This window comes from Callithrix jacchus, chromosome 7, assembly GCF_049354715.1.
Source record: "Callithrix jacchus isolate 240 chromosome 7, calJac240_pri, whole genome shotgun sequence".
In the NCBI taxonomy this organism is placed as follows: domain Eukaryota; kingdom Metazoa; phylum Chordata; class Mammalia; order Primates; family Cebidae; genus Callithrix; species Callithrix jacchus.
In genome coordinates this window covers 121,041,109-121,066,365 of record NC_133508.1, presented here as the reverse complement: position 1 = coordinate 121,066,365, position 25,257 = coordinate 121,041,109, and the positions used below count along the sequence as shown (strand labels likewise).

Genomic DNA, 25,257 nt, shown 5'->3' with positions numbered 1-25,257 from the left:
TATTTTTAGTAGAAATGGGGTTTCACCATGTTGGCCAGGATGATCTCGATCTCCTGACCTTGTGATCCACCCACCTCGGCCTCTCAAAGTGCTGGGATTAGAGGTGTGAGCCACTGTGCCCAGCCTGTTCTGATTTTTAACACCTAGATTTGTTCTGCCTTTTTCTGGACTTTATATAAATGGAATCATAAACTATATGGGGAGATTTGCCCAACATAAGGTTTTTGAGATTTATCCAATTGTTGATTATGTCCATAATTCATTCTTTTTGTTATTGCTAAATAGCAACCTGTTGTATGACTATACTGCAGTTGTTTTTTGTTTGTTTCTTTGTTTTTAATCTATTCTCCTATTGATAGACATTCTGTTTTTTTTCCCCATTTTGGCTATTATGAATAAGGCTGCTCTGAACATTCTTGTTGGCATATCATTTTATTTCTTTTGGGTAACTATTTAGAAGAGGAATTTCTAGATAACAGGATAGACATATGTTTATTAGAAACTGCCAGTTTCCCACAGTGGTTGTATCATTATTACACTCCTGCCAGCAGTGCATGAGTTCTAGCTTCTGCACATTCTCACCAACATATGGTGGCAGTATTCATTGCATTTAAAAATATTTTGGCATTTCTCTTGGGCCATTCCAGTGTGTGTGACATGGTACCACATTCTAGCTTGAATATGCATTTCCCTGATGAGCACTTTTCATGCATTTGTTGTCCGTTTTTTGATCTTGTATAAATTGTCTGTTCAAGTCTTTTACCCATCTAAATAAATGCGGTTGTCTTTTTATTATTGATTGTCGTAGTTCTTTTTGCATTCTAAATACAAATCCTTTGTTCGATGTATGTATTGCAGTGGTTTCTTGCATTGTGTTGACTGCTTCTTCATTTGCTTCAATGTGTGTTTTGTTAAGAAGTCATTAATACTGATAATGTATCAGTATATATTTTTATAGTTAGTGTTTTGTATCCTCTTTAAGAAAACTTTGCATACCACGGTGTGATGAAGGTATTCATACTTTCTTCTCCAGGTCTTATAGGTTTAGCTCTTATATTTAGGTCCATAATCCATCTCAAATTAGCTTTTGTGTGAGTGAAATGAGAGCCAAAGGTCATTTATTTTTCCACAAGAAGAACGTCTTATTTCAGAACCATTTCTTGAAAAAATTTTCATTTCCTCATTAAATTGCCTTAGCACTTTGACAAAGTAATCCTAATATATACATCCTCATGTGTTTTGCTTCATAGATTTTTTTATCTTTACACTAATAACACATGCATAAAACTTAATTACTGTGGCTTTATGTTAAAGCCTTGAAATCAAGTACCTGTAGCATTATCTATGCAGTTCTGTTTTGCTTCTTCACGTGTATGCGTATAGCTTTTTTGGACTGTTTTAGGTCCTGGATATTACTATATAAATTTTAGAATACATAGATCAATCTTTAAAAAGTTCTGGGTTTTGATTGGGGTTGCATTGAATTTTCACAACAATTTGGATAATGTTAACACGCTAACATTATGAACTCTTCTAATCTATGAATATGTTTTATCTCTATTTATTTAGGACTACTTTAATACTTCTCAAAAATGGTTTGACTTTTCAATCTACAAGTCTTGTACTTCTTTTGTTAAATGTATTCCTAAGTATTATATATTCTTTTGTGTTTTTTAAGTAAAAAACATGTTTTATTTTCCAGTTGTTCACTGCTAGGAAATAAAAGTGTAATCGCTTTTATTACCTTGTATACAAACTGCATGTGTGGTAGATTCATCATTCTCCACATTTCTGCCTGAGATGAGAGCACCAGGAGGGCTTACCTTACTTACATAATATGGCTCCTCAATTTCTGATGTGTAGTTCATTTAAGGTCTTTAGTATTTTGATTCACTTTAAAATATGATGATTTTTTTAGTTTATCTGATCTGCCTTGTTTTAGTTGTTAGGATAAAAATGATGCTTTCTTGCAACTTTCTGTAAGAACCATTCCAGAAGTGGAATGGCCATTAATATAATTTTAATGTCTGTAGGATCTGAAGTAATTTCCTTTTCCTAATTTGTGTTTTCTGTTTTGATTTCTTGGTCAGTCTTTTAGAAGTTTATCAGTTTTTAAATTCTTTTCAAACAACTGTCTTTTGCTTTTGTTCACTTTATCTGCTGTTTGTCTTTCACTTCATTAATTTCTGTCCCGGTATTTATTATTTCCTTTCATTTACTTACTTTAGCTTTCATTTGTGCTTCTATTTCTAGTCTGAGGTAGAAACTTAAATCAGTATTTTTATACTTTTTTCCCCTAATATATGTGTTTAAAACTATAAATTCTCCTCTAGCACTGCTTTAGTTGAATTACACAAATTTTGATTTATTTTTATTGCCAATTAAATGTTTAATTAAAATCTGTTTCATTTTCTTCTACGAAAATTTATTCTTGAACCATGAGTTACTTAAAAATGTGTTGCATTTAAAAATATTTTGGGCCTGTCGCGATGGCTCAAGCCTGTAATCCCAGCACTTTGGGAGGCCAAGGTGGGTGGATCACGAGGTCAAGAGATCAAGATGGTCAACATGGTGAAACCCGCCTCTACTAAAAAATACAAAAAATTAGGTGGGCATAGTGGTGTGTGCCTGTAATCCCAGCTACTCAGGAGGCTGAGGCAGGAGAATTGCCTGAACCCAGGAGGTGGAGGTTGCGGTGAGCTGAGATCGCACCATTGCACTCCAGCCTGGGTAACAAGAGCGAAACTCCATCTCAAAAAAAAAAAAAAATCTATCTATCTATCTATCTATCTATCTATCTATATAGATATATTCTGGCATTTTTAGATCTCTTTTTGTTATTGTTTTCTAATTACTTTTGTTTTACTCAGGTACCATTATATAATATTAGAGTGTAGTTATTAACTATATAAGTGTCAATTACTTCAAGTTGGTTATTCAAGTCTTCATTATTCTTACAGGTATCTTTTTCTAGTTGCTCCATCAACTAGAATCAATTGTGAGAGAGAGTGTTAAAAGAACCTGTTGTGATTGTGAATTTGTTCATTTATCTGTTTTGTTTGCTCGGGTTTTGCATCATACATATTGAAGTTCATTAAGATTGTTATATATACACATATAAGGACATGATCAACAGAGTGAAAAGACAACCTACGGGATGGGAGAAAATATTTGCAAATCACATATTAGGGAATTAATATCTAGAATGTATAAAGAACTACAACTGAACAACAAAAAACAAACAACCCAACATAAAAATAGGCAAAGGAAGAAAAGTTTCAGTGAAGAAGATATGCAGAGGCCAATAAGCACATGAAAAGATATTTCACAGCACTAGTGATTAGCCACAAGGAGATACTACTTTACACTCTATTAGACTATCAGCAGAAAAGCTGAAACTAAGAAGTGTTGGTGAGGATGTGGAGAAATTGGAACCCTTGTACATTACTGGTGGGAGTGTAAAATTATGAAGCCCCTGTGGAAACAGTACAGCTGTTCTGTGAAAAAATTAAACATAGGATTATCATATAATCCAGCAATGTCACTTCAAAGAATTGAAAGCAGGGAATTGAACAGATATTTGTACACCCATATTCATAGCAGCTGTATTAGTCTGTTTTCATACTGCTATAAAGAAATGCCAGAGACTGGGTAATTTATAAAGAGGATTAATTGACTCACAGTTCAGCGTGGCTGGGAAGCCTCGGGAAACTTACAATCATAGCAGAAGGCAAAAGGGAAGCAAGGCGCACTCTTTGCCAGGAGGCAGGAAGAATTGCCCAGCAAAGAGGGAAGAGCCCCTTATAAAACCATCCGGTCTTGTGAGAACTCACTCACTATCATGAGAACAGCATGGGGGAAACCGACCCCATGTTCCAATTACCTTGGCCTGGTCTCTCCGTTGACACATGGGGATCATGGTGATTACAATTCAAGATGAGATTTGGGTGGGGACACAAAGCCTAACCATACAGGCAGCATTATTCACAATAGCCAAAAGGTGGAAACAACCAAATGTCCATGGACAGATGAATATATAAAAAAAAATGTGGCATATACATACAGTTACATAGCATTCAGTCTTTAAAAAGAGTTAAATTCTGATGTGTGCTACAACATAGGTAAAGCTTGAAAGTGTATGCTGAGTGTCATAAGCCATACAAAAGGACAGATACTTTATGATTACACTTATACGAGATATATAGTCAACTTCATAGGGAAAGAAAATAGAATTGTGGTTGTCAGTGGAGGGGGTGGCATGGGAGAATAGGAAGTTACTGTTTAATGGGTACAGAGTTTTAGTTTGGGAAGATGAAAGAGTTCCAGAGATGGATAGTGATGGTGGTTACACATTGGTGTGAATGTACTTAATGCCACTGATCTGTATACCGAGAAGTGGTTAAAATGGTAACTTCTATGTTACGTATATTTTTCCACAGGAAAAAAAGATTATCATGTCTTTCTGATGAATTTACCATTTTACTATTATAAAATATCCCTCTTTATGCCTGGTAATACTTCCTGTCTTGAACTCACTTTTGTTAGCATTGGATAGCCACGCCATATTTCTTAAGATTAGTGATTATATGATACATTTTTTAATATCCTATTATTTTAAGTCTCTCTGAATCCTTGTATTTAAAGTATGTTTCTTACAGAAATCTTGCTTCCTTAACCAAATTGACAATCTGTGACTTTTAATTGGTTTATGCCATATGTATTTATTGTTTTTATTGATATGGTTGGTTTACACCTACCATCTTGCTATTTGTTTTTAGTTTGTCCCATCTGTTTACTTTTCTTCTATTTTTTTCTGGTATTCTTTTTCTATTTTTTAGTATTCCATTTATTTCACTCGCTACCCCTGCTTGCTCATTCTACTTCATCCACTGTCGTGAGCGAGCCAAACACATTCCCACCTCAAGTGTTTGCTTTTTTGTTCTTTCTGCCTACTGTATTCTTCCCCCAGATATTCTTTTAGCCCGCTCCCTTACCTGCTCTCGGATAAAATATGACCTTCAGATGCCTTCCTTTTTCACTTTTATGCACTATCCCCTTTATACTGCCTTACTTTTCATTATAGCACTTTTTGCCACCTGACGTTGTATTTACACTTGTTTGCTGATTTTCCTTCTCCTCAGACTAGGATGTAGCCTTCAAAGAACAGAACTTGGTTTTGTTCATGGTTGTATCACCAGACTTATAATAGGATCTGGTGAAGAGCAGACATCCGGAAATAGTTTTGGAATAAGTTAATGAAAATAATGTGTAAAAAGATTGAAAGGACGTTTAATCATAGATGATTAAAAGAGTGGCATAATAATAATGCCTATAATAACAATGCCAACCTGATTAAAACACAAAATACGGAAGTTTATTTTACAGGTTAAGAACGGATGTTGTAGTATCAATAGAAAAGAAAAAAACCCCAGAATTCCTCAATTGTTTTTCCTTCCATTAACTGTCAAGGAAACTAATCTTCAAACTACATAGACTAGAACTGAAATTATACAAGGAAAATAGAGCTGAGGATGACAGAGATTCTGAGAAGACCTCGACAGTTGAAGTGATGTTGAGTCTCCTAGCAAAAATGGCTTACATTCTGGAGGCCACTTTTCCCATGAACAGGGAACACTCTGGAAATCCAGAGAGAGACTGGCAAAATGGGAGCTAAGGAAACTAAGTAGAATACATGAGAGCTTACCAGAGATCTACTCCCACATGTGGAGAAATCATATGGACATTGAAGTCCCCTCAATACAAAAATTCTGATTCCATTCAGGACTCTGCCAAGGAGGCCTGTAAATTGGTAGAGCAGGTTATGGCAACAGTGTATGACTGATAGGTTATATAACTTTATAAACTTAGTAACAGGAATATTAGAAGCAAGATTTAATTTTTGGTTGGCAATTAAAAAAAAGTTTGCTACCACTAGCAGCCTAGGGATTTGTTCCAGGGCTTAGTTCCAGTGAAAAATTATATGCCTAGATTATTCATCACTCAGGTTAAAACAAATTAGATGCAAGGATAGTCAGTTGTATACTAGCACATATTCCAACATATATGGTCAGTGTTAGAATAAGGGACTAAAGCTTCTAAGAGCGCCTTAGATATTCAGGGCACAAAATTGTTACAGATCACAGGATGTAGGGGCTATGAACTCACTGGTTGGGAGGCTAGGACTTGGCTAATATTTCCGCAGGGTCTATTCAGGGCTGATCCTGCCCATAACTGGATACCATTTTGCCACATCTTATGTAGATAATTTCTTGAGAATTGTAGAGGAATCAAAAGACCAAGACAAATGCCAGTTTGATTTTTCAAAAATGAAAAAAAGAAGGTTTACTGAACCAAAGATTCATTCATTGTAACATTTGTTGAGTGCCCTTGGGGTACCAGGAGCTGTTGCAGAATTCTCAGGACACAAGACAGTTATGGTTCCCTGCTGTCATGGAGTTTCCAATATACTAAATAAACTCCAAGGTAAACTCTGGAAATTGATGTCAATTCCGGGTAAAATTGTAGGATAGTCATTGAATGACTGGATGGATTTACTGAAACAAGACATATTGATCTAATTTTTTTCTTTGCCAAAGCTATTTTACAGGAAGATCTTAGAAACATATTATTTTTGTTTTGACTTTTCCCCGCTGTATCATGATAAACTGGAATTGAAGAAATACAAAGGCTGTATGGAGGTAAAATTAGGTAGTGTAATAATAAGTTGAACAACAATATCCAAACATTTCTGATGAATTAATCAATATTAATCTGGTGGCAAATCAGAATATAAACACACTGCTATCTTCAAACATGTTCTGTGTAATATTCTGTCAACAGTTTTCTTGAAAATATGAAAGGTGTGATTTTCAGATTTACTGATGAGACTGGGACAAATATCAAATATTTGACGCATGGAGACATCAAGAGATGAATTGGCAGAACTATCCCCCACATTTCATTAGCCTCCATTAAAAAGTTTCTCAGTCTTGTTAATATGTTTGCCAAATGCTTCTTTAAGAACCTGCCTCCAGGTAGATTCCTGCCCACTGTCAAAGACCCTCTTGGGTAGAAATTCTGTAGTCACTTTGATTTAGAGGGCAAAATTAGTAGTATAGATACAGATCGACAAACAGGAAGGAAAAGCAGAACCTAAATAAATGAGTTTTATGAGTTGACTGTAAGATCATATGTGTGAGTCCAAATTAAAATTAAACAACCTATAACAATACAGAAATAGACAAAGGGGACTGGGGCAGGGGGCTAGCTTGGTAATAATGCTTGTTTAACAGAAAGAATTGAGAGACCTTTGTCAATGGGCCACTTTGGGATATAGCCACCCACAAGCTAATGTGACCTTAGTTTGCAGAAAAAAATTATAATATTTGAACTGATCACAGATCACCTGAAATTTCTAAGAGTAATAGAATGAAACTGAAGAGCATTAGAGAAGCGTAAACTGGAAGGTAAAAAGACTTACAATCTTGGCATGATAAGAAATATTGGGAAAGCTTGTAATGACTGGCCTGGAGATGACTTGAAAGTGAAGAAGGACATAATGGGACAGAATAGTTGCCTTCAAATTTCTGAAAGCTGCTGGGGAGAAGAGTCATTATTCATTTTAGTCCCAAGAATTAAAATACATACTAATGGGTATTAATCTACAGTTTAGTGTCTTTGGGGGTCAGCAGAAGGAAGACTTTTCTAATATTCAGAATAGTCATAAGGAGGAGTGGGCTGTATCAGAGTGACTTGGGGCAGTTGTGTAAATGTATAGATCCCTAAGCCCACCCCAGAATTCCTTGCAGCACTGGAAATCTGGGAGTTGTATTGTTTGATCTTCTTAGGTGATTCTGATATAAAACCAAGTTTGGAAACTATCAGATCAAGCAATCTTTTTCGGACATGATGTGTCATAGAATACCAGTAATTGATGGGGAAGTTGAGATGGAGTAAGACTGTATGATCTATAAAAGTTCTTCACCCCAAAATTTGTCAAGTGACATTTGTTTTTGTAAATTTGCCTTGGTTCAGACTCTGGCCTTCACCCTTAGAGCCTTATAAGAATTTAAATTTGTCTTTGTACCAAATGTAACCAGACTCGGGACTCTTGAGTTCCATTAAAACAGTCATGGGAATGTGTAGTAGCCATTTGAGTTCTGGCCATCAAGCATCTCTTCTTCCTTCCCACCAGTACTGATTTTCTGAGAGGAGGAAATAGCTGTTTCTTATTTTGTGTTTTCTTGGTGGCACAGTGAATTCTGGTACCTGCTCTTCTGCTACAGATGAGGGTCCTCCTTCCATATACTTTCTCCTGTTATTCTGTTATGGCCAGGAGCTGTTATGTGACTAAGCTCGGCCAAGCAGATATTCTCTTCTGGGATTTAGATTTTGTGCAAATGGCACAAAGAGAGCTGGGATGTATGGAAGTCAAGCAGCCTAGAGTCTGTTCCCTACTCTAAGACAACTTTAGTATTTCCAGCTTCTGGTCTCTGGAGTTGCTTTGATTCCTGCCTGTTTCTAAGACTGAACTCTCTAGTTTTACAATTATATGTCCCTCTAATAGCTTCTCCTTTGATTAAATTTGTCAAAGTTAATTATAATCACCTTCTTCCAGAGAGCACTAAGTGATATAAAACTTATTCATAAAACCTGAAATTTTATTAATTTACAAAAATGCTGGACAGGTGAAGTTTCTTCCTATAGAAATGTTTCATAAGAAGGTGAATGTTAGAATATTTCTTGATTAAGAATAAAATCAGAACAAGGAACTTTATATATGATTCAGATGTTTCACTGTAGGACCTTATAGTTGCTGTGCTCTCCTTACTATATAACCTGCCAAAATTATTATATGCATGTTGGCCAGGCAGATTATCCTGTCTTCCAACAATATTTGATGAGCACCACCTGTGCATTCCTTCTGTGACTCTTCTCTTTCTTTGCTTTGAAATGATTGATCCAATTTAGATGTGCTAATTAATTCTTTCAGTCAGGTTACTGACAATCCACACAAGCCTCAAATCCCATTCATTTAAATAAACTATGTATTCATTCCTCTGCTTTGAGAAGAGTAAATTATTCCATCCTGAGTACTCCCGAAGTGTCCTGGACTCTTCTTTATATTTCCCCACCTGTACCTGAACTTCCCAGTTCACCTAAGCACAGGGATTTTGTCTTCATTTTGGCATGAAACTGTAACTATCTCAGCATCTTTCACCACCATATAATCCTCACTGTCTTAGCTCACAGCTGAAGCTTTTGTTGTTGAACTCAGTATTTTCTCTGGGTGCATCTGGTTGGCATTCAACTTTTCTTTTTTCCTGAATATCTTTACATTGATTTTTAAAAATTATACCTTAAGTTCTAGGGTACATGTGCAGAACATGCAGGCTTGTTACATAGGTAAACATATGCCATGGCGGTTTGCTGCATCCATTACCCCATCATCTACATTAGGTATTTCTCCTAATGCTATCCCTAGCATTCAACTTTTAATTGGAGTATACTTAGGACAAAATTACAAGTCGGTTGCACTATAAAGGTTTATCAGATCCATGTGTTCTTATTCAGAGATATTCCTAGACAGAATGTGAGAATTCACTAGTGTTTAGAATGATGTGTTGTACTGGACATGATGCAATAAAATTATAATGTCTTTAGAGTAAAGCTGGGTCAGATTGATCTTTTTGTTTCCCTTGCATGGTGTTTGCTTGGAAATCCAGATATGCTAGATTTAGTTTCACTAATGACTTTTCCACATTACCTAATTGGCCTGTAATTGGCCTGCTGTTTATTAGAGGATGTACAATATGAGGCAGTCTCAAGTCGTAGATATTGACATAAGGCTATGATACTTACACTCTGCTTTCCTCACAAAATAGGAGAATGGATTCTCAATTTGACCAAATCTATTAGAAAATTAGAATATGGAGAGTCAACTTACAAATGATTAATCTTGTAGATATAGAGGTTTTAACCATATGTTTAGGTCAATGTCCGTTTAATATCTATTTGAGATGCTACAACTATAAATTTTAGTTTTTAGCACCATAAAATATTCAGGCATGTCAACACATGGACATTGATTTAATCAGATGAAATATTCACTCTAAGGGAAAACTATAGGAGATACTTGTGTCAAATCACAACTATCTCAACACCTTTGACCACCACATAATGTTATTACAGTATGTTCAAGAGAGAACTGTGTTAGAATTTTGTTGTCATCCCTTATTAGTTATATGATCTTGGACAAGCTGCTTAACCTTTTGTAGCCTCATTTTTGTTGCCTATAGAATGAGAATAAAAAGAATATTGTTATTATATTTTGTACCAATATAATGGCAGTGATATTGTCTTAAGAAAGATTCTGAGATTGCTCCTTTGATGAGCAAGCATTTTTGCTGCCCCATTTAACATCCACTCTTGTAAGATTTTACTGGATGTAACAGGATGTTGAATTGTTTCTGTGTCTCAGATTTGCAAATAAATCTTTCAAAATGAAGACAGTAGGCCTCCTCTTCTAAACAGAAACTCCAAAATCCTTGCAGGACTTACTTAAGAGGTGGCAGAACGATCTCTGCTCCTATCCTCTCCATTTACATAAGGAAGTCAAGGGGAATAATTAGGGAAGTTGTTGGCTTAGTGGACATTACATTCTTGGGACACTTACCTCCCCCCACACACCAGATCAACTGAGAGGAGAGCTATGACAGCCTTTTAAATGTGTAAGCATGGCTAATAAAAAGAAAGGCTGGCTTCTTCTGTACAGGTAGACTTCCGCATATGAAACAGACTTGCTGATTTGAGTAAGGGAAAAAGCAATTGGCATGAAATGGAAGGAGGAGCAGGGATGGAAATATTGCCTGTGATCATAGCACTGTTTTGCCTAGCAGGGTTCTATGAGTTTCTTTAGGATCTCTAGGCCACTGTTGGAGCCAACCGGGCTTGAACCATCTGGCCAGGATGCTGCCCCAGTCCTGGAGGAAAGGACATAAACAGTAGGGAGGCTGTGGGGATTCATGCCAGAGGCAGATAAAGAGAAGGTTGGGAGAAATCATGTCAGAGGGCACCTCCCCTGACAAGAAAGTATGCAGCTGGGACCAAGCCTTGTAGTGCTTAGATTAGGTAGTATTTCATTACACTTGCTTCCTTCTGGGATTCTTATCTGCAGCCACAACAGGATCACGATATTGATAAAAAACAATAATCTTTGGCTTAACACCCACCAGCAAAATCAGTGGATTCCTAATTCCCCAAGACCCTTCTTTTCAAATAAAAAAAATCCTGTGGTCTCTCATAAAGTCCTTTGGTTTAGCAGCATTCCATATATCTAACCTTGCATTTCTGCTCTGTCACTTTCAGCAAAAGCCATGTGGCTCCCAGGTATCTGCAGTATTCTTTTGCTGCTTCCAAGTGGTTTAGTTCCAGTTGTTCCGTCTTGCTCCAGTGGTCTCCACATGGAAGTGAGAAAGTGCTCTTTTTTCTGTCTTGCTTTCTTCCTTTCTCATTTCTAGTAGCTTGACTCTTCAATATGACTTAATATTTTTTATAAGCATTTTCCTTTGAAGGTAATGTAAATGTCACCAAACTGAGAGGTACTCAAAGTCATTGTCCCCTGTAATTGCCCCCCACCAACTTTGTCCCTGGGTTAAGTATTTGACCTCACGTTCTTAGGATGGCCTGTTTCCCTCATCAGACCATCAGCATCATCTCCATCTTGTACAGTGTTCACCCAGGCACTGTGCTTGGAGCCTGTATGACGCCTCCTTCCTGGACAGTTTAGGGATCTTAGCCCTGGCAGTCAAATGTCAGTTTCAGCAGTTCCAAAGCTTTTCTGAATCCTTGAACCTTCTTGCAAATAAGATCTGGCTGACCCTTCCTGCCTCTGGAACAAGTGAAGCCCATCAGCTTTTGCAGTTTATATTCAGTTTAAAACTTGGTTTTGGCACCCACTCATAGAGCAAATAATTCTTACAGGTGATGCTAATGGGGAAACAGATTTGAAGAAGAAGGGTTGTGGTCACAGCATTTCAAAAAAAATTCTCTCAGTTTCTTTTCCTTGATAAATCGTATCTTCATAATCCAGCTTTACCATGTTGGCAAATCTCGAGGCTTTGCTTTCTAACTTCTTTCAGAAATGCCGATGGCTACAGGTGATTGCTAACAACCATACACGTTACTTTGCAACATAATGGGTAGTTACAAAATTTAATAAAAGGGAAAGGGCCAAGCAAAAATTTTTGACAGGAATAGCGAAATGGAGCATTTAACAGGATTTGTTCTCAAGCTGTTATTTGAGAGATTTAAATAAATCCTCTTAAGTACTACAGTTGTTGAGCCCTAAATGTGCTTTAGTTAGTTTTATTTTTTTTTGTTTTTGTTTTTAACTGGATAAATAGGAATGTAAGCAAAAACCCTCCCAGTTGCTGGGTGTGATGAAATCTTCCCTCTCAGGTTCATGGAAGGTTATGCCATAAAATCTGTGAAAGATGCTTCCATATTAATTATACTACTTAAAAAGCTGTCTCCAGTTCTTGTGTTTTTTTTTCCAAAGACAATGACAGTATTTTCCGGATTCAACCATTTTGAGATCAAAGTCCACATCCTGTGTCAGGTTAATTTGGGCAGATAAATCAGTACTTAACAATCAAAGGTGCATTCCTTAACTGTAAATTTCAGTTTCCTGTCCTAGAAACCCCAAGAGTATAACTGTCAAAAACAGAACATTTAGATTAATTGGGGCTTTGAGGTGGCGTCTGGTGCAGAAGGACCTGGTCACCCCGGGTAGGTATGGATTGTCCTTTGAAAGACTTCCAGGTTCAGAGCTTTCATAACCTTCGTCAGTCATTTTCAGTATCGAAATGTCCTTCTGCACATTTGAGGACTTTCTTTCCTAATTTATTTATTTCTTTCTCCCAGTGGAGATAAGGAACAGCTGGTCCATATCTGTATAGAATTTCTTTATTCATGATAGTCTTACCCCTCCATTACTCTGATTAAAAATTGAAATACTAATTTCTTTAAAATATTCCTTAGTTAACTAAAAACTGAAACCCCAAGTCTTTATGAATATAGCAAAAACTGTACTTACCAAAACCATGCAGAATATATTGTTTTGAAAAATGTTATTTGTCTCTGTGCAGTTTCAGGTCTCTTTGTAATGAGCATTTATTTAGCAGAATAATTTTCTTACAAGAGGACTGACTTCATGGAAACTTAGGTATGTGGAGGTTAATCATGTGAAGATTTTCCAGAAACTTTAGCTTCCCAGGGTGGCCTTGGAGGTCTTTGAGGTCCATGATCCATATCGTCATCTCCAGTCTCCCAAATCTATCTGACAATAGACAAAGTGTGACCATGTTCATTTTATTAATGCTTTGAACTGACTGATGTGACCAAGGCATGAAAATTAATTTAAATAACAGTGAAGTACTGAAAGATCAATTTTAAGAATAATAAATTCAAGCCTAAGCTTCTCAAATGATCACATGTCTTACTAATTTCATAGTTGCTTCATGTATGAATGAAGTTTTCAAAAGCAAACATTTGGTTTACAATAACTAGATGTTCCCAGCTGTGCAAGCTGGTTTTCTTCCTATTTCTCAATTTATGACCATTCAATGAGAAGAATGTTATTTCATATCTAGCAACATTTTAATAAAAGCCTTCAGCATTCATGTCCTTTCTTCAAATTTTTAACAGATGACAGTATCATTCTTGATGAATGATCTCTTTAAGAAAAGAGACAACTTGTTTTAAGTATATGAAAATCATGAACTTGATGTAAAACAGTAAAGTATATTTCTTAGTCAAAGGCTCAAGGCAGAAAAAATTTGCAGCCATGTGAATGGTGGACTCATGTTCTTTTACAGAATTTCCTACTCCTAACAATGCAGTGACTGCTACAGTACCTTGCTGGATGGTTCTTATGTGTTGATCATGGTGCTAAACCCTTTACAACATTTTACAGCCCTGAGATCTAGTTACTACCCTCTACTTACAGCTCTATTAAATAATTGAACTTTCTTTGAGGGCAGTGACTTGTGTGAGTTCATTCTTTTAATGGGTGGCTGAGCTCAGATTCGAACCCCAGCTATCTGATTCCAAAGACAGGCCTTTATGCCTTCCAATGCCTTCATTTTCCACTAGAGAAACATACCAGTTATTCCCTCCTTAAGGTTTTTAAAATCTTGCAAGGTTTTCATTTGAAAACCACAAAGTCATATGCAAGCAGTTTAAAAGGATGTTGAGTGCAGCATCCTGAATGTCAAGACCTTGTCTTTCTCAGAGATTTAGTCTGGCCCCCAATGTTTCAGAGACACATGCTGGTTGCAGCAATTACATTTCTCCACTAGGTGAACTCAGGGAACAATACCTTACTCTAAAGCTGTCTTTCCTTTTTGTGACTGCGTGGAAGGAGGCTACCTTCCCCATTTATTAAAAAAAAAAAAAAAAGCCTTTACCTAAATTGTGTGAAATTGCCTACACTCACTTTATCTTGTGTTGATCATTGCTCACTAATTCATGTCTCTTATACTAGGACTACTACTTATCCTTGTTTGTGCAATTTGAATGGGCATTATGACACATGGGCGCCTCACATGACTTCAGTGCATTGTACAATCAGAGTTACCTGTAATTTAAATTATTCTCTTATTGGATTTTTAAAGTTAAAACCCCATAGTTTTCCCCAAATATAAAAGTTTGATTTATAAGTATCATTATTGTTAAAAATTTACATTTTTAAAGAATTAAGAACCATAACTTTGAGAGGCAATTGATTAAGTGTTTGACCAACTTAACTAATTTCTCTTTAAACAGTCTCATTTATGAATGTGGAAATTTGAAACTGCAGCTATAAATGTAATATATTCAGTTTTCTTTTTAAGCTTTCCAGGTACCTGACCAATGTGACAAGTTCATATCTCTAATAAGCAAAACTGTCTTGAAAATTTAAATAAGTCCTTTAAGTCTAATAAATTATTAAATTTATAAATATAGTAAATCTAGTTCTCTGAAATGGTCTAATTCTGTTTACAAACTTAGTGAAAATCTTACACCTCAAATTTAAATCACAACTCAGTTACATATTTTAAATAGGAATCACCAGGCTAATCTGTCAGAGTCTCAAACATGCCAATTCTAAATCATTACAAACACTTTAAATACTGAATATACACAGATTGAACCAATGATTAAAAACTCATTCCTGAACTTGACACAAAAATATTAATACTTTATTATCTTTATAATTAACTCTAAACCATCCTGGATTTGGAAAGACACTCACTAAGGGAATAATTTTATCATCTCAGATGTGTAATCTGAGCTGTGTGTGTTCAGGGTGATTCTTTTTGTCTCAAATATGGGCACTTGGAGCTCTTTTAAAGAGTTGCTATAAAAACAAGGACTTCAAGCTAAACCCTTCAGATGGGGTTTATTTTGCAACTCCTACCTCATAAGTTCAAGATACATTTTTATCTAATTGCTTAAGCTGATTTGAGTAGGGATCAATCCATAACACCCCCAACCAGTATGGAACCGCCAACAGTTTACTCTTTATTTTCTATATTTCCTAATTAAATTCTGGATCTTTTCTATGGTATTGCTGTCATTCTAGGCCATGATACTTATGAATACTTTAATAATATGGTATTGGACTCTGCATATTTCTCCTACTTGTTAAGATATTTTAACAACAGATATATTTTTTAGAAATATATTACAAACTAGAAACTAATTTTAGTAAATTCTTCATCAAAGATGAGCAAAGAAAATGTGAGACTTCTTTATTCTTTCAGTGTCTTGGTTAATAAATTAGATTTTCTTTTCAATTAACCTGTGAATGAAACAGTCAAACTTTAAGAAACTGATTTTTTCAAAAGCCTTCAGCAGTAGCTCCAACAACAAAAAAAGAAGTAGATGAATTAGACTTCATCACAATAAAAACTTTTGTGCATCAAAGAACACTATCAAGAAAATGAAAGCTTATAGAAAGGAGGAAAATATTTGCAAATGACATACTTAATAAGAGCCTAGCATTCAGAATATATAAGGAACTCTTAAAACTCCACAACAAAAGACAAAACTCATTTTTAAAAAATGGGCAAAGGACTTGAATAGACATTTCTCCAAAGACATTACGCAAATATTCAACAAGTGTATGAAAAGACACTCATCATCATTAATCATTAGGGAAATGCAGATCAAAACCATAGTGAATTACTACATCACACCCACTAGCATGGTTACAATAAAAACATATGGAAAATAACTAGTATTAGCAAGGGTGTGGAGTAATTAGAACACCTGGACATTGCTAGTGGGAATGTAAAATTGTGTAGTAGCTGTGGAAAACAGTTTGGCAATTCCCCCAAAAGTTAAATATAAAATTATGACATGCCCCAGTAATTCTACTCCTACCTAAAATAATTGAAAACATGTATTCAAGCCAATACTTGAGTGGAATAATTGACACTGGAGGCTTGGAAGGGTGGGGGCTGAAGTGGAGGGAGGTGAGAGATGAGAGATTATTTAATGTGTATAATGTACACTATTTGGGTGATGGCTACACTAAAAACCCAGACTTCACCACTACACAATATATCCATGTAACAAAACTGCACTTGTATCCTCTATATCTATAAAAATAATAAAAATTATATATTAATGTTCATAGCATCAGCATTGACAATAGCCAATAGGTGGAAATAACTCTGTCCCTCTCCTGATGAATGGATAAACAAAATGTGGTGAGATTTTACAATGGAATATTATTCAGCTATAAACAGGAACAAGTGCTGCAACATGGAAGAAGCGCAAAACATTATGCCAAGTGAAAGAAGCTAGACACAAGAGGGTACATGTGGTAGGATTCCTTTTATACGAAATATCTAGATTTGGTAAATCCATAGAGATAGCAAGCAGATAGTTGGTTACCAGCATCTGGGGGAGGAGGAAATGGGGACTGACTGCCTAATGAGGTTACCTTTGGGGATGTGAAAATATTTTAAAAGCAAATGGAAGTGGTAATTGCACAACATTTTGAATATTTTAAATGCCACCAAATTATACACTTTAAAATGGTTAATTCTATATTGTGTGGATTTTACCTCAAATTAAAATATTTTTACCAAAAAAAGCTTTTTCAACGAAGTCTCTTTCTTTTCTTTTCCTCCAGTCAGGATGATATTTAGGATCAGATGTTACCTTCATCCTTTCCCTCACTTTTATGATGAGATATTGCCAGAGATATGGAGGATCTCTCACTTGATAAGGGTGAACAAAGCACCATAGAAACAACATAGTCCCAGCTTCGAAGAGCAAGGTGACCTGACTCCCTCTTATAAATGAGATGACTGACAATGGTGGCATAAATTATGACTTTTTCTTCTCATTTCAGCCACTACAAAGCCAGCTTTTTCCATTTTTTAATATAAATTTTACTCAGTACCAAAACACATAATTACTCAGAATTGAGATCAGTAACATTTTCAGAACATTTCATATATATGAAACCATCCCAATTTTTTAATAGAAGTGAAGTTTGAGAAACTTACATTTGTTTTATCTAAGTTTCTTCCTCAGGCACCTGACCATCAGGCCTCCCAGAAAGTATCAAGAAACTGAAATATCTTAGATCATGGCATCTGGACAACGGGACACATCTGCTGCCTGTTGACCGACTCCTCTTCCTTACTCCTTCCCAATTCCCCACTATATGAAACCTTTGTTTTAGTGAGTTTAGACTTGTCTCCCATCTCTCAGCTGACATCATCTGTAATAAAGCTTTTCCTCTTTGGCAATACTTGCCATGTCCGTGATTGATTTTCTTTGCAGCAAGCAACCAGATCTAAGCCAATCCCTTGGTGTTTGGCAACACCTTTCCCTCCCCACTTTTTTTGTTTTAATATTTGTAAATTTTCCATTGTGAATGGAATGGCTTGATTCTTCTGGTATCATGCTCCAGAAACACATAATAAAAACTTACAACACACTTACTTCTCAAAGCAAGCTTATGGGATACGTAGTACTATTAATGGGCATTTTACAGGAAGAAGACTGAGGAACAATGAGATTAGGTAAATTGGCTAAGTACACTTAGCTTGCAAGTAGTGGGGCTAACTTTCAATCCTAGATAACCTCACTCCAAAGCCCAGATTTTAAAACTAATATGCTTTACTATTCTGCCCCTCCTAGAAGCAGTTTATCAAGCCCATCATATTCTAGGTGAAGGATGGCATAGCAAAAGTAGTTCGTGCTCAGCAAATATCCATGAACACTACACTTTTATGAATATTTGGAACATTTGAAGTGTAGAAGAATATTTGGAATATTTGAAATGTAGAAGACATTTCCCAGTCTTCTCTGTAGTTGAGTTGAGGCCATATGACTAATTCTTGCCTGTGAACTGTGTGGCCCACTTCTGTGATGTGTGTTACTTCTAAGCCAAGACAGTTTAGAGCAGTGGCCTGTTCCCCAGGCTGTTTCTCTCTCATCTGCAAGCTGGAAAGAAAGAACTTTGGGATGGTTGGAATGCAGGATAACAGCCATCTGGATCCCTGAGGCACTGTTAGAGAAAAGCTGCCGCCACTGGAAAATGATAGGTATTGAATCCATATCAGAGTTTGATATGAATGAAAAATGAGCCTTTATTATGTTAAGCCATGAGTTAATTTGTTACCAAAGGCTATCCTAAAGTCTTCTGACTACCTCAGGATTATCATATAACAAATGAGATAAAATCTTGACCATGAGTCAGGCTACTTCCAAGTGCCTCCTGATTTCTCCTTAGCGACTGTTATGTGCTGAATCATGTACTGCTCCCCACAGAGAGGGTCGTTGCCAATGTAAGTACTTAATAGGAGGTCATTAGGGTGGGCTCTAATCCAATATGACTGATGTCCTTATAAAAGAGGAAACTGGGCACACCGACATGCACACAGGAAGAATGCCAGGTGAAGATGAAGGCACATATCTACCATCCAAGGAACACCAAAAACTAGGTGCAAACTACTAGAAGCTAGGGAAGAGAAGTGGAATCGATTTCTCTCATCAGCCTCAGAAGGAACATCCTGCTGACACTTTGATGTGCAAGAACACATTTCTATGTTTGAGACACCCAGTGTCAAGCTCTTTGTCGTGGCAGCTCTAGCAGATCATCACAGTGATGCACGTATGCTGCATCTAAGTGGAAGGGGAGTGGTGCTGCACTTGGTTTTAGGCAGACTGACCAGAACATGGGCATTGCACAATTCAGCTCTAATTCTCTGCTAACTCCATTAAGAATTACTGCAGCCCCACCTGGAAACCATCATTCACAGAAAACTGACACAAGAACAGAAAATCAAACACAGCATGTTCTCACTCACAGGCGGATGTTGGACAATGAGAACTCATGGACACAGGGAGGGGAGCATCACACACTGGGGTCGGTTGGGGGAAAATAGAAGAGGGACAGCAGGGGGTGGGAAGTTGGGGAGAGATAGCATGGGGAGAAATGCCAGATGTAGGTGAAGGGGAGGAAGGCAGCAAATCACACTGCCACGTGTGTACCTATGCAACAATCTTGCATGTTCTTCACATGTACCCCAAAACCTAAAATGCAATTAAAAAAAAAAGAGAGAGAATTACCACAGCCCCTTAGGAATCCTTGGGGAGAGTGGGTAAAATAGCCCTAATTAAGCAATAATTCCTTTGTTTTAAGAGAAAATCCCTTTACAAATAAGCATGGAAAGGATCATGGGGTGAAAAACATGTTCAAACAGTAAAAGGAAGTATATCACAATACGCGCTGTGGACAGAGCTTGAGGCCAACCAAGACAATCTTAAGGTCTGAAATGGAAATTTCTCACTAATAAATTCTTTACCTTGTGACAAAGGGGAGCCTCGAATGGGGGAGCTCACCAACCCCTGGGAGCTTGTTCAGACTGTGAGAGCAAACTCAATCTTCCTAGGTGAGGCAGAGGTCAGGCCAAATGGAATCCTTTTTTCTTTCTGTCCGTGGATTCTGGTTACTCCCTGCCTACCTGAACTACTCTCTCTGAATCTCTAAGTGCGATACTGAAGTAGGAGAGGAAAGAAGGAAGCCTCGCTCATGTTGACCACCTCAGCTCAAATAAGGAAGAAGCCTTTTTAAATACTCATCAACCTCAGAAAGGAAATATTCTGACCCAGACAGCGTCACTATGACAGGACTATATAGTGTAGGAAAAGCCCTGCCGTGTATATCTGTGCCTCAAAATTGCCTGAAGAACTTTTGAGGTATTAACAAACCACCCCAGGTACCCCAAACAATACACCTTGAATCTGAACTAAGCAATCCAGGCCCACGTGCAATTTGCAATCTTTATTATTTCTCCCTTGCATGCCTTGAGTCAAAGTAGATGAACAACTATGAATTGTGGTTGGACCTGCTATTTATTTACTTTAGGGAATATTTTTTATTCCCTAAACAGAGGATTTGGAGAAAAAAAGTGACTTTGCTTTACCTGTCTATATCTTAGGTTCCCTGGCTATGCCTTTCTCCACATACCAGGCAGCAAGGTTTGTTTAGTGGAAGTTGTAAGAAAGATGTTGATTGCAGAGGGACATTACAAACCAACATCCAGATCCTGCAGGGACTCCCAGGGACAGCACCATGAGCTGTCATTGTTGGCTGGAACAATAAGGGGAAGAGAAATTATTTGAACAGGACTTCAGTACCTGCTTCAGGAAGTACAAGGCTGCTGTGCCTGTTTCCCCACTGTGTGTTCCCTTGTGCTAAAGGAGAAAAATCTGAGGAATGGGAACAATTACCTCTATGGCAGTTTACTGGGTCTCTGAGCTCAGGAAATATCTGCCAAAATAGAAGTTGTCAGCCCTCAGTCAATCAACAATCATTTAATGAGCAGGTCTGTTTAGTTTAGTTCAGTTATTTGATGAGCTCTTATTATGTTCAAAGCCATGAGAGGGGCTGTACACATGTAAACTTGAGGTAAACCAAGTCTTGATCTCTGTTTCATCAAGAAGAAGGAAAAATCGACATGCAGGTAACTAACGCAAGGTATAATGCAATGAGTATCCTAATGCAACTCAATTTTATTCCACAAATATCTATACGGGTCTTACACAGAGCACAGAAAGACAGTGCAGAGAGAAAATTCTGGTGAATTTAGCTGGGTGGACCTCATGGAAGAGGTGAGGTTTCAGCAGGGCCCAAAGGATCTGTCTTTGGTTGATCCAGATGGGCCAAAGGGTACTCCGAGGTAGAAAGGGTGAGCAGAGGCTGCTATTCTGGAAAGCACAGGACATGGAAGATGTGACGGGTAGGTGAGGAGGATGGAAGCGAGGATGCACATGGAAAGGAGAGTTGTGAAGAATGTGGCTGAAAATGGCTCATCTCTTGGAGGAGTCTGAGAAGAGTAGAGCACATACATCTCTGCACTGGAACAGCAGTCTGCAGCTTTTTGAATTTGGGGGGTCTTCTTTAAGAAAAAGAATGCAAAATTATGAATTTAAGAAGATGTATAGACAAAAATTATCTGAAATGAAAAAAAAATCCTCCCTAAGTTATTAGAGCCTTGAAGATTTGGTCTCTATCATCTGAGACCTCTTTAAGCAATTTACCAGAAATGCCTGCATAGAAAAATCCTCTGTAATTAAAACCTGGCTTCTCCCTCCCCACCAGGACACTGTCAGTCCCAGCATTCTCTCCACTCGCAGGAGCTTATTCTACTGAGAGGCCCTGGAGTTTAAACATCCCTAGTGTCACAGTAAATTCACTTGGGCAGAAGTCACCAAACTTAGCTGATTCCTTGTCAGTAAAAAGTGTGTGGCCACGGGTCTGGGGTGCTGTGATTGGTCCCTTCGAGGTTACGTACTTACCCCTGTGTCTGGGGTGGGGATATCTGTGCTAAGCAGCATCTTCCCCTCTCTCCAAAATGCATGGTTAGCAAAGGGAAGGAACAGTTTCGTGAAAGAATGGAGGCAGTGAAGTTTGAGCCACCAAAGTAGTATTTAAAAGGATAAGTACGGTAGAGATGTAAAGAAGAGACTGGAAAATGGAAGGTCGTTAGGTAGGAGACCCAGTTAGGAGACCAACTCCAATCTGAAATGATGGTGTCTTGGACTAAGCTGATGGAAGCAGGTAAAGAAATAAAGGATCAGCCGATAGAACTATTATGAAGAAGAGATTAAGCAAACTAAGCAAAACTAAGAGATTAAGCAAACTGTGAAGAAGAGATGAAGCACACTCAACTTGGGCCTTGTATCTTTTGCTGTGATTCGTGAATCCGTAACAGCCCAATAGATCACCAAATACCACCAGGCACTGCTTAGGTATAGAATCAGATTGAGTTTTATCATGTCCAGTTAGTGCCCTCAAAGTGAGCCATGGATGCCAGCTGTGACTTACTTCAAACCTTATAAATATATGCTCACTCAACGCCTCTCAGGGTCTAGATTTTGCCTTTTTTCTTTCAAAGAGGCCACCACATATATTGTCCCTGCGCATTGAGGTAGCAGAAAGCTAGTGCCTTGGTTAAATGACCTCCTAAGACAATTTTGTTCCTGTCTTTGCAATGGTAACATCATTATTTCTTGAATCCCAGTCTCTGACCTCCTTCTAAGTAATAGGCAGGTCAGCTTCCATATGTAATGGCTCCCACTCAGGCCATAAAGCTTTGATATACTTAAGCTAGTCTTTCACCAAAAGTCAGCAGTAAACAACCAGCCTTTAAAGCTTTCCAAGAGGCAAGAGAACACTCGTTCTGTTGCTATAATTATTACTTCTCTCTTTGTGATGACCCTTGAGGAATATAGTTAAAAAGCAGAGATACCACCTTTCTATTTTTCTCCATCTGTTTATTTTGCACAGTAAATTGCCAGCTCTTTGACATAGGAGTAAAACAGTGCTGTGCTCTTATCTGTAATTCTTGAAAGTGCAGCAAAGTATATACTCTTTAATTCCAACGTAATCAAGAATTTACTTTCCACAACCTGCATTTCATCTCTTTCTCATATGGCTGTTGGTGTTTGGGAGTAGTTTCAAGTTGTTTGAGAATGTGCTTGCATCAACAAAATTGGCAATTTATTTCTGCTTACAGTGTAAAGACAGAGAATTGAAAATTCCAGTGAGGTTAAGGGGAGATCTACCTGGCAATCTGGTTCTCCTGGCTTGTGACACTATTACCCAAAGAATACTTAATTAGGCAACACATTCATACTGACAGGTGCCATGATCCTAAATGCATAGGCCAAGTGTCTAGGCTTTCTAGTGTCATTTTGTGTAACTCAAAACCTTCACAGCTGAGAGAAATGGAACTTTTCTCATGATTTGTGATCCAGTTGGCAATATCGGTTAAGCAATCATGCCTCTGATTGGCATGGAGTAGGGGGAGTAAGCTTCTCCCCCAGGGGGATTTAGGAAATGGAATAATTGATTGTGCTCTGAGTAGCTCTGCAGTCAGAGATAGTTGAGATGCTAATTAATGCACACATCTGCAACCATCAGTTCAGTTTTATTCAACAAATACTTGTTTGGCTTACCCTCTGTGCCAGACACTATGTTATGGGCTGAAAACCCGAAGCTGAATAAAAAATAGCCTTATTCCTCTTCCATGCAGATTTTGTTGGAGGAGCAAGAATTGTTAATAGATTATTCTAATGCAGTGTGGTAAACTCAGTGATAGAAATGTATTAAGGTGGCCCATGACAAGCGATACCTGACCCAGTCACCAGGAAATAGGGGAAGAGATCAGGAAGGGATTCCTGGAGGAGAGGCCACTGGAACCAAGTGTTTAAAAAGGCAGTAGGACTTAGGGGAACAGTGAAGGCAAAGTCCTGGAAGCCTGAAAGAGCATGAAGTGTGTGGAACACCAAGCAGTTTGAATTCCCAGTGGCTAAAGTCGAAGATAAAGAGTGGAGGCTGGTGTAGAGAAGTAGGCAGAGACAGATCATGGAGATGCTTGCATGCCATCCTAAAGAGGTAGAACTTGATCCCATAGGCGGAGGTGGGGTGACAGAGCTTTAAAAGTCATGAAGTGAGTGACTAGTCTGGTTTAATTTGGGTTTAAAAGCCTGAGTGGAATGGATTTGAGAGGGGCGAGGCTGGGGGTAGAGGACAAAAGTCTTTGCAGCAGTACCAGAGAGAACTGTTGAGAGCCTGAGGAAGGGCAGCAGGCAAGATAATAAAGGGGATGATGGGTGGACACAGGAAATTTCCTGGAGTTGAAGCTCAGGGCAGGGGTCTGGCTGGGGATGGAGGTGTGTGCATCATTACCATGTGGGCTGTAGCTAAAGCCAGTTAGATAGGATTAGCATGCTCATGTGAAACGTATAAAGTAAGAACAAGAAGCTTTGCGGTCAGCTGGGATACCACCTCTTTGAGAGGACAGAGGAAGCAAATGCCAGTGAAGGAAACTGCGGGAGAGGGAAGAGGAGACTCAGCAAAGCGTGTTGTGACACAGCCAGGTAAGCAGAGAGCTGAGGACATTTTGACAATGATATTGAATCTTCCCATCTGGTACCGCACTGTGAAAGTGAGGGACTGTGTTAAGGAAAAAACTTTTCTTTCTGGGTCCAAGAGGGGTGTGTTTTCAAAACCATAAGTTTCCCAGCTCCACTCTTTCATCCACGCCCCTATCCAGGAACCTAGAGTTCCTTGTCTAACTTTCCTGCACATGGGTGAGGTAGAGGAATCCAGGTGGACCTCTTTGTTCAAAAAGCACCCCCAAAAGCTCTGGGAGGAGGGGCCTCTGTTGCAGAACTAGCAGCCAATCTCGTATCAGAGTCAAAGATCAATCACTGCAGAGGAGGTTTTAAAGAACTCCTCTCATTGGACAAGAACATGAATGGGGCGGGAATAACTTCAGGGTTAAAACCCCTGCTGATCCTTACTTATACAGATTCCTCCCTTGGATCCCTCCTACCGCAGCGAGGGAGCTCGCTCGCTCTTCTCTCTCCCCTTTCTCACCTTTCCCCCTCTCTCCGCCCCCACCCAATAAATCACTTTCCTACAAAACTCTTTCGATCCTTGGTATTTCTTCAAATGGTAAGCTCACTGTGCCTCAGGGGCCCCTTCCCCATTCCTGGGATAAGAGAGGTCAAGGACCTGGGCACATCGGGAAACTGGGAGCATCTTCAGGATGCCCTGCTCCCTCCTACAGCCTGCAAAAGCTAAGATTAATTAATTCAACAAATATTTACTGAGTACCAAAGATGTATCACATATGTGCTAGTGCTAGTTTATAATACCTTTAACTTATTATTTAA

General features: G+C 38.0%; 1 long non-coding RNA gene across 1 annotated transcript; it reads left to right on the top strand.

Annotated features, from left to right (window-relative positions):
* Positions 1 to 2,236: 2,236 nt before the first annotated feature.
* Positions 2,237 to 17,807, top strand: LOC144577167 (uncharacterized). Its single transcript, XR_013520548.1, has 2 exons — positions 2,237 to 17,332; positions 17,593 to 17,807. It is a non-coding gene; the product is annotated as an uncharacterized LOC144577167 (long non-coding RNA).
* Positions 17,808 to 25,257: the final 7,450 nt, after the last annotated feature.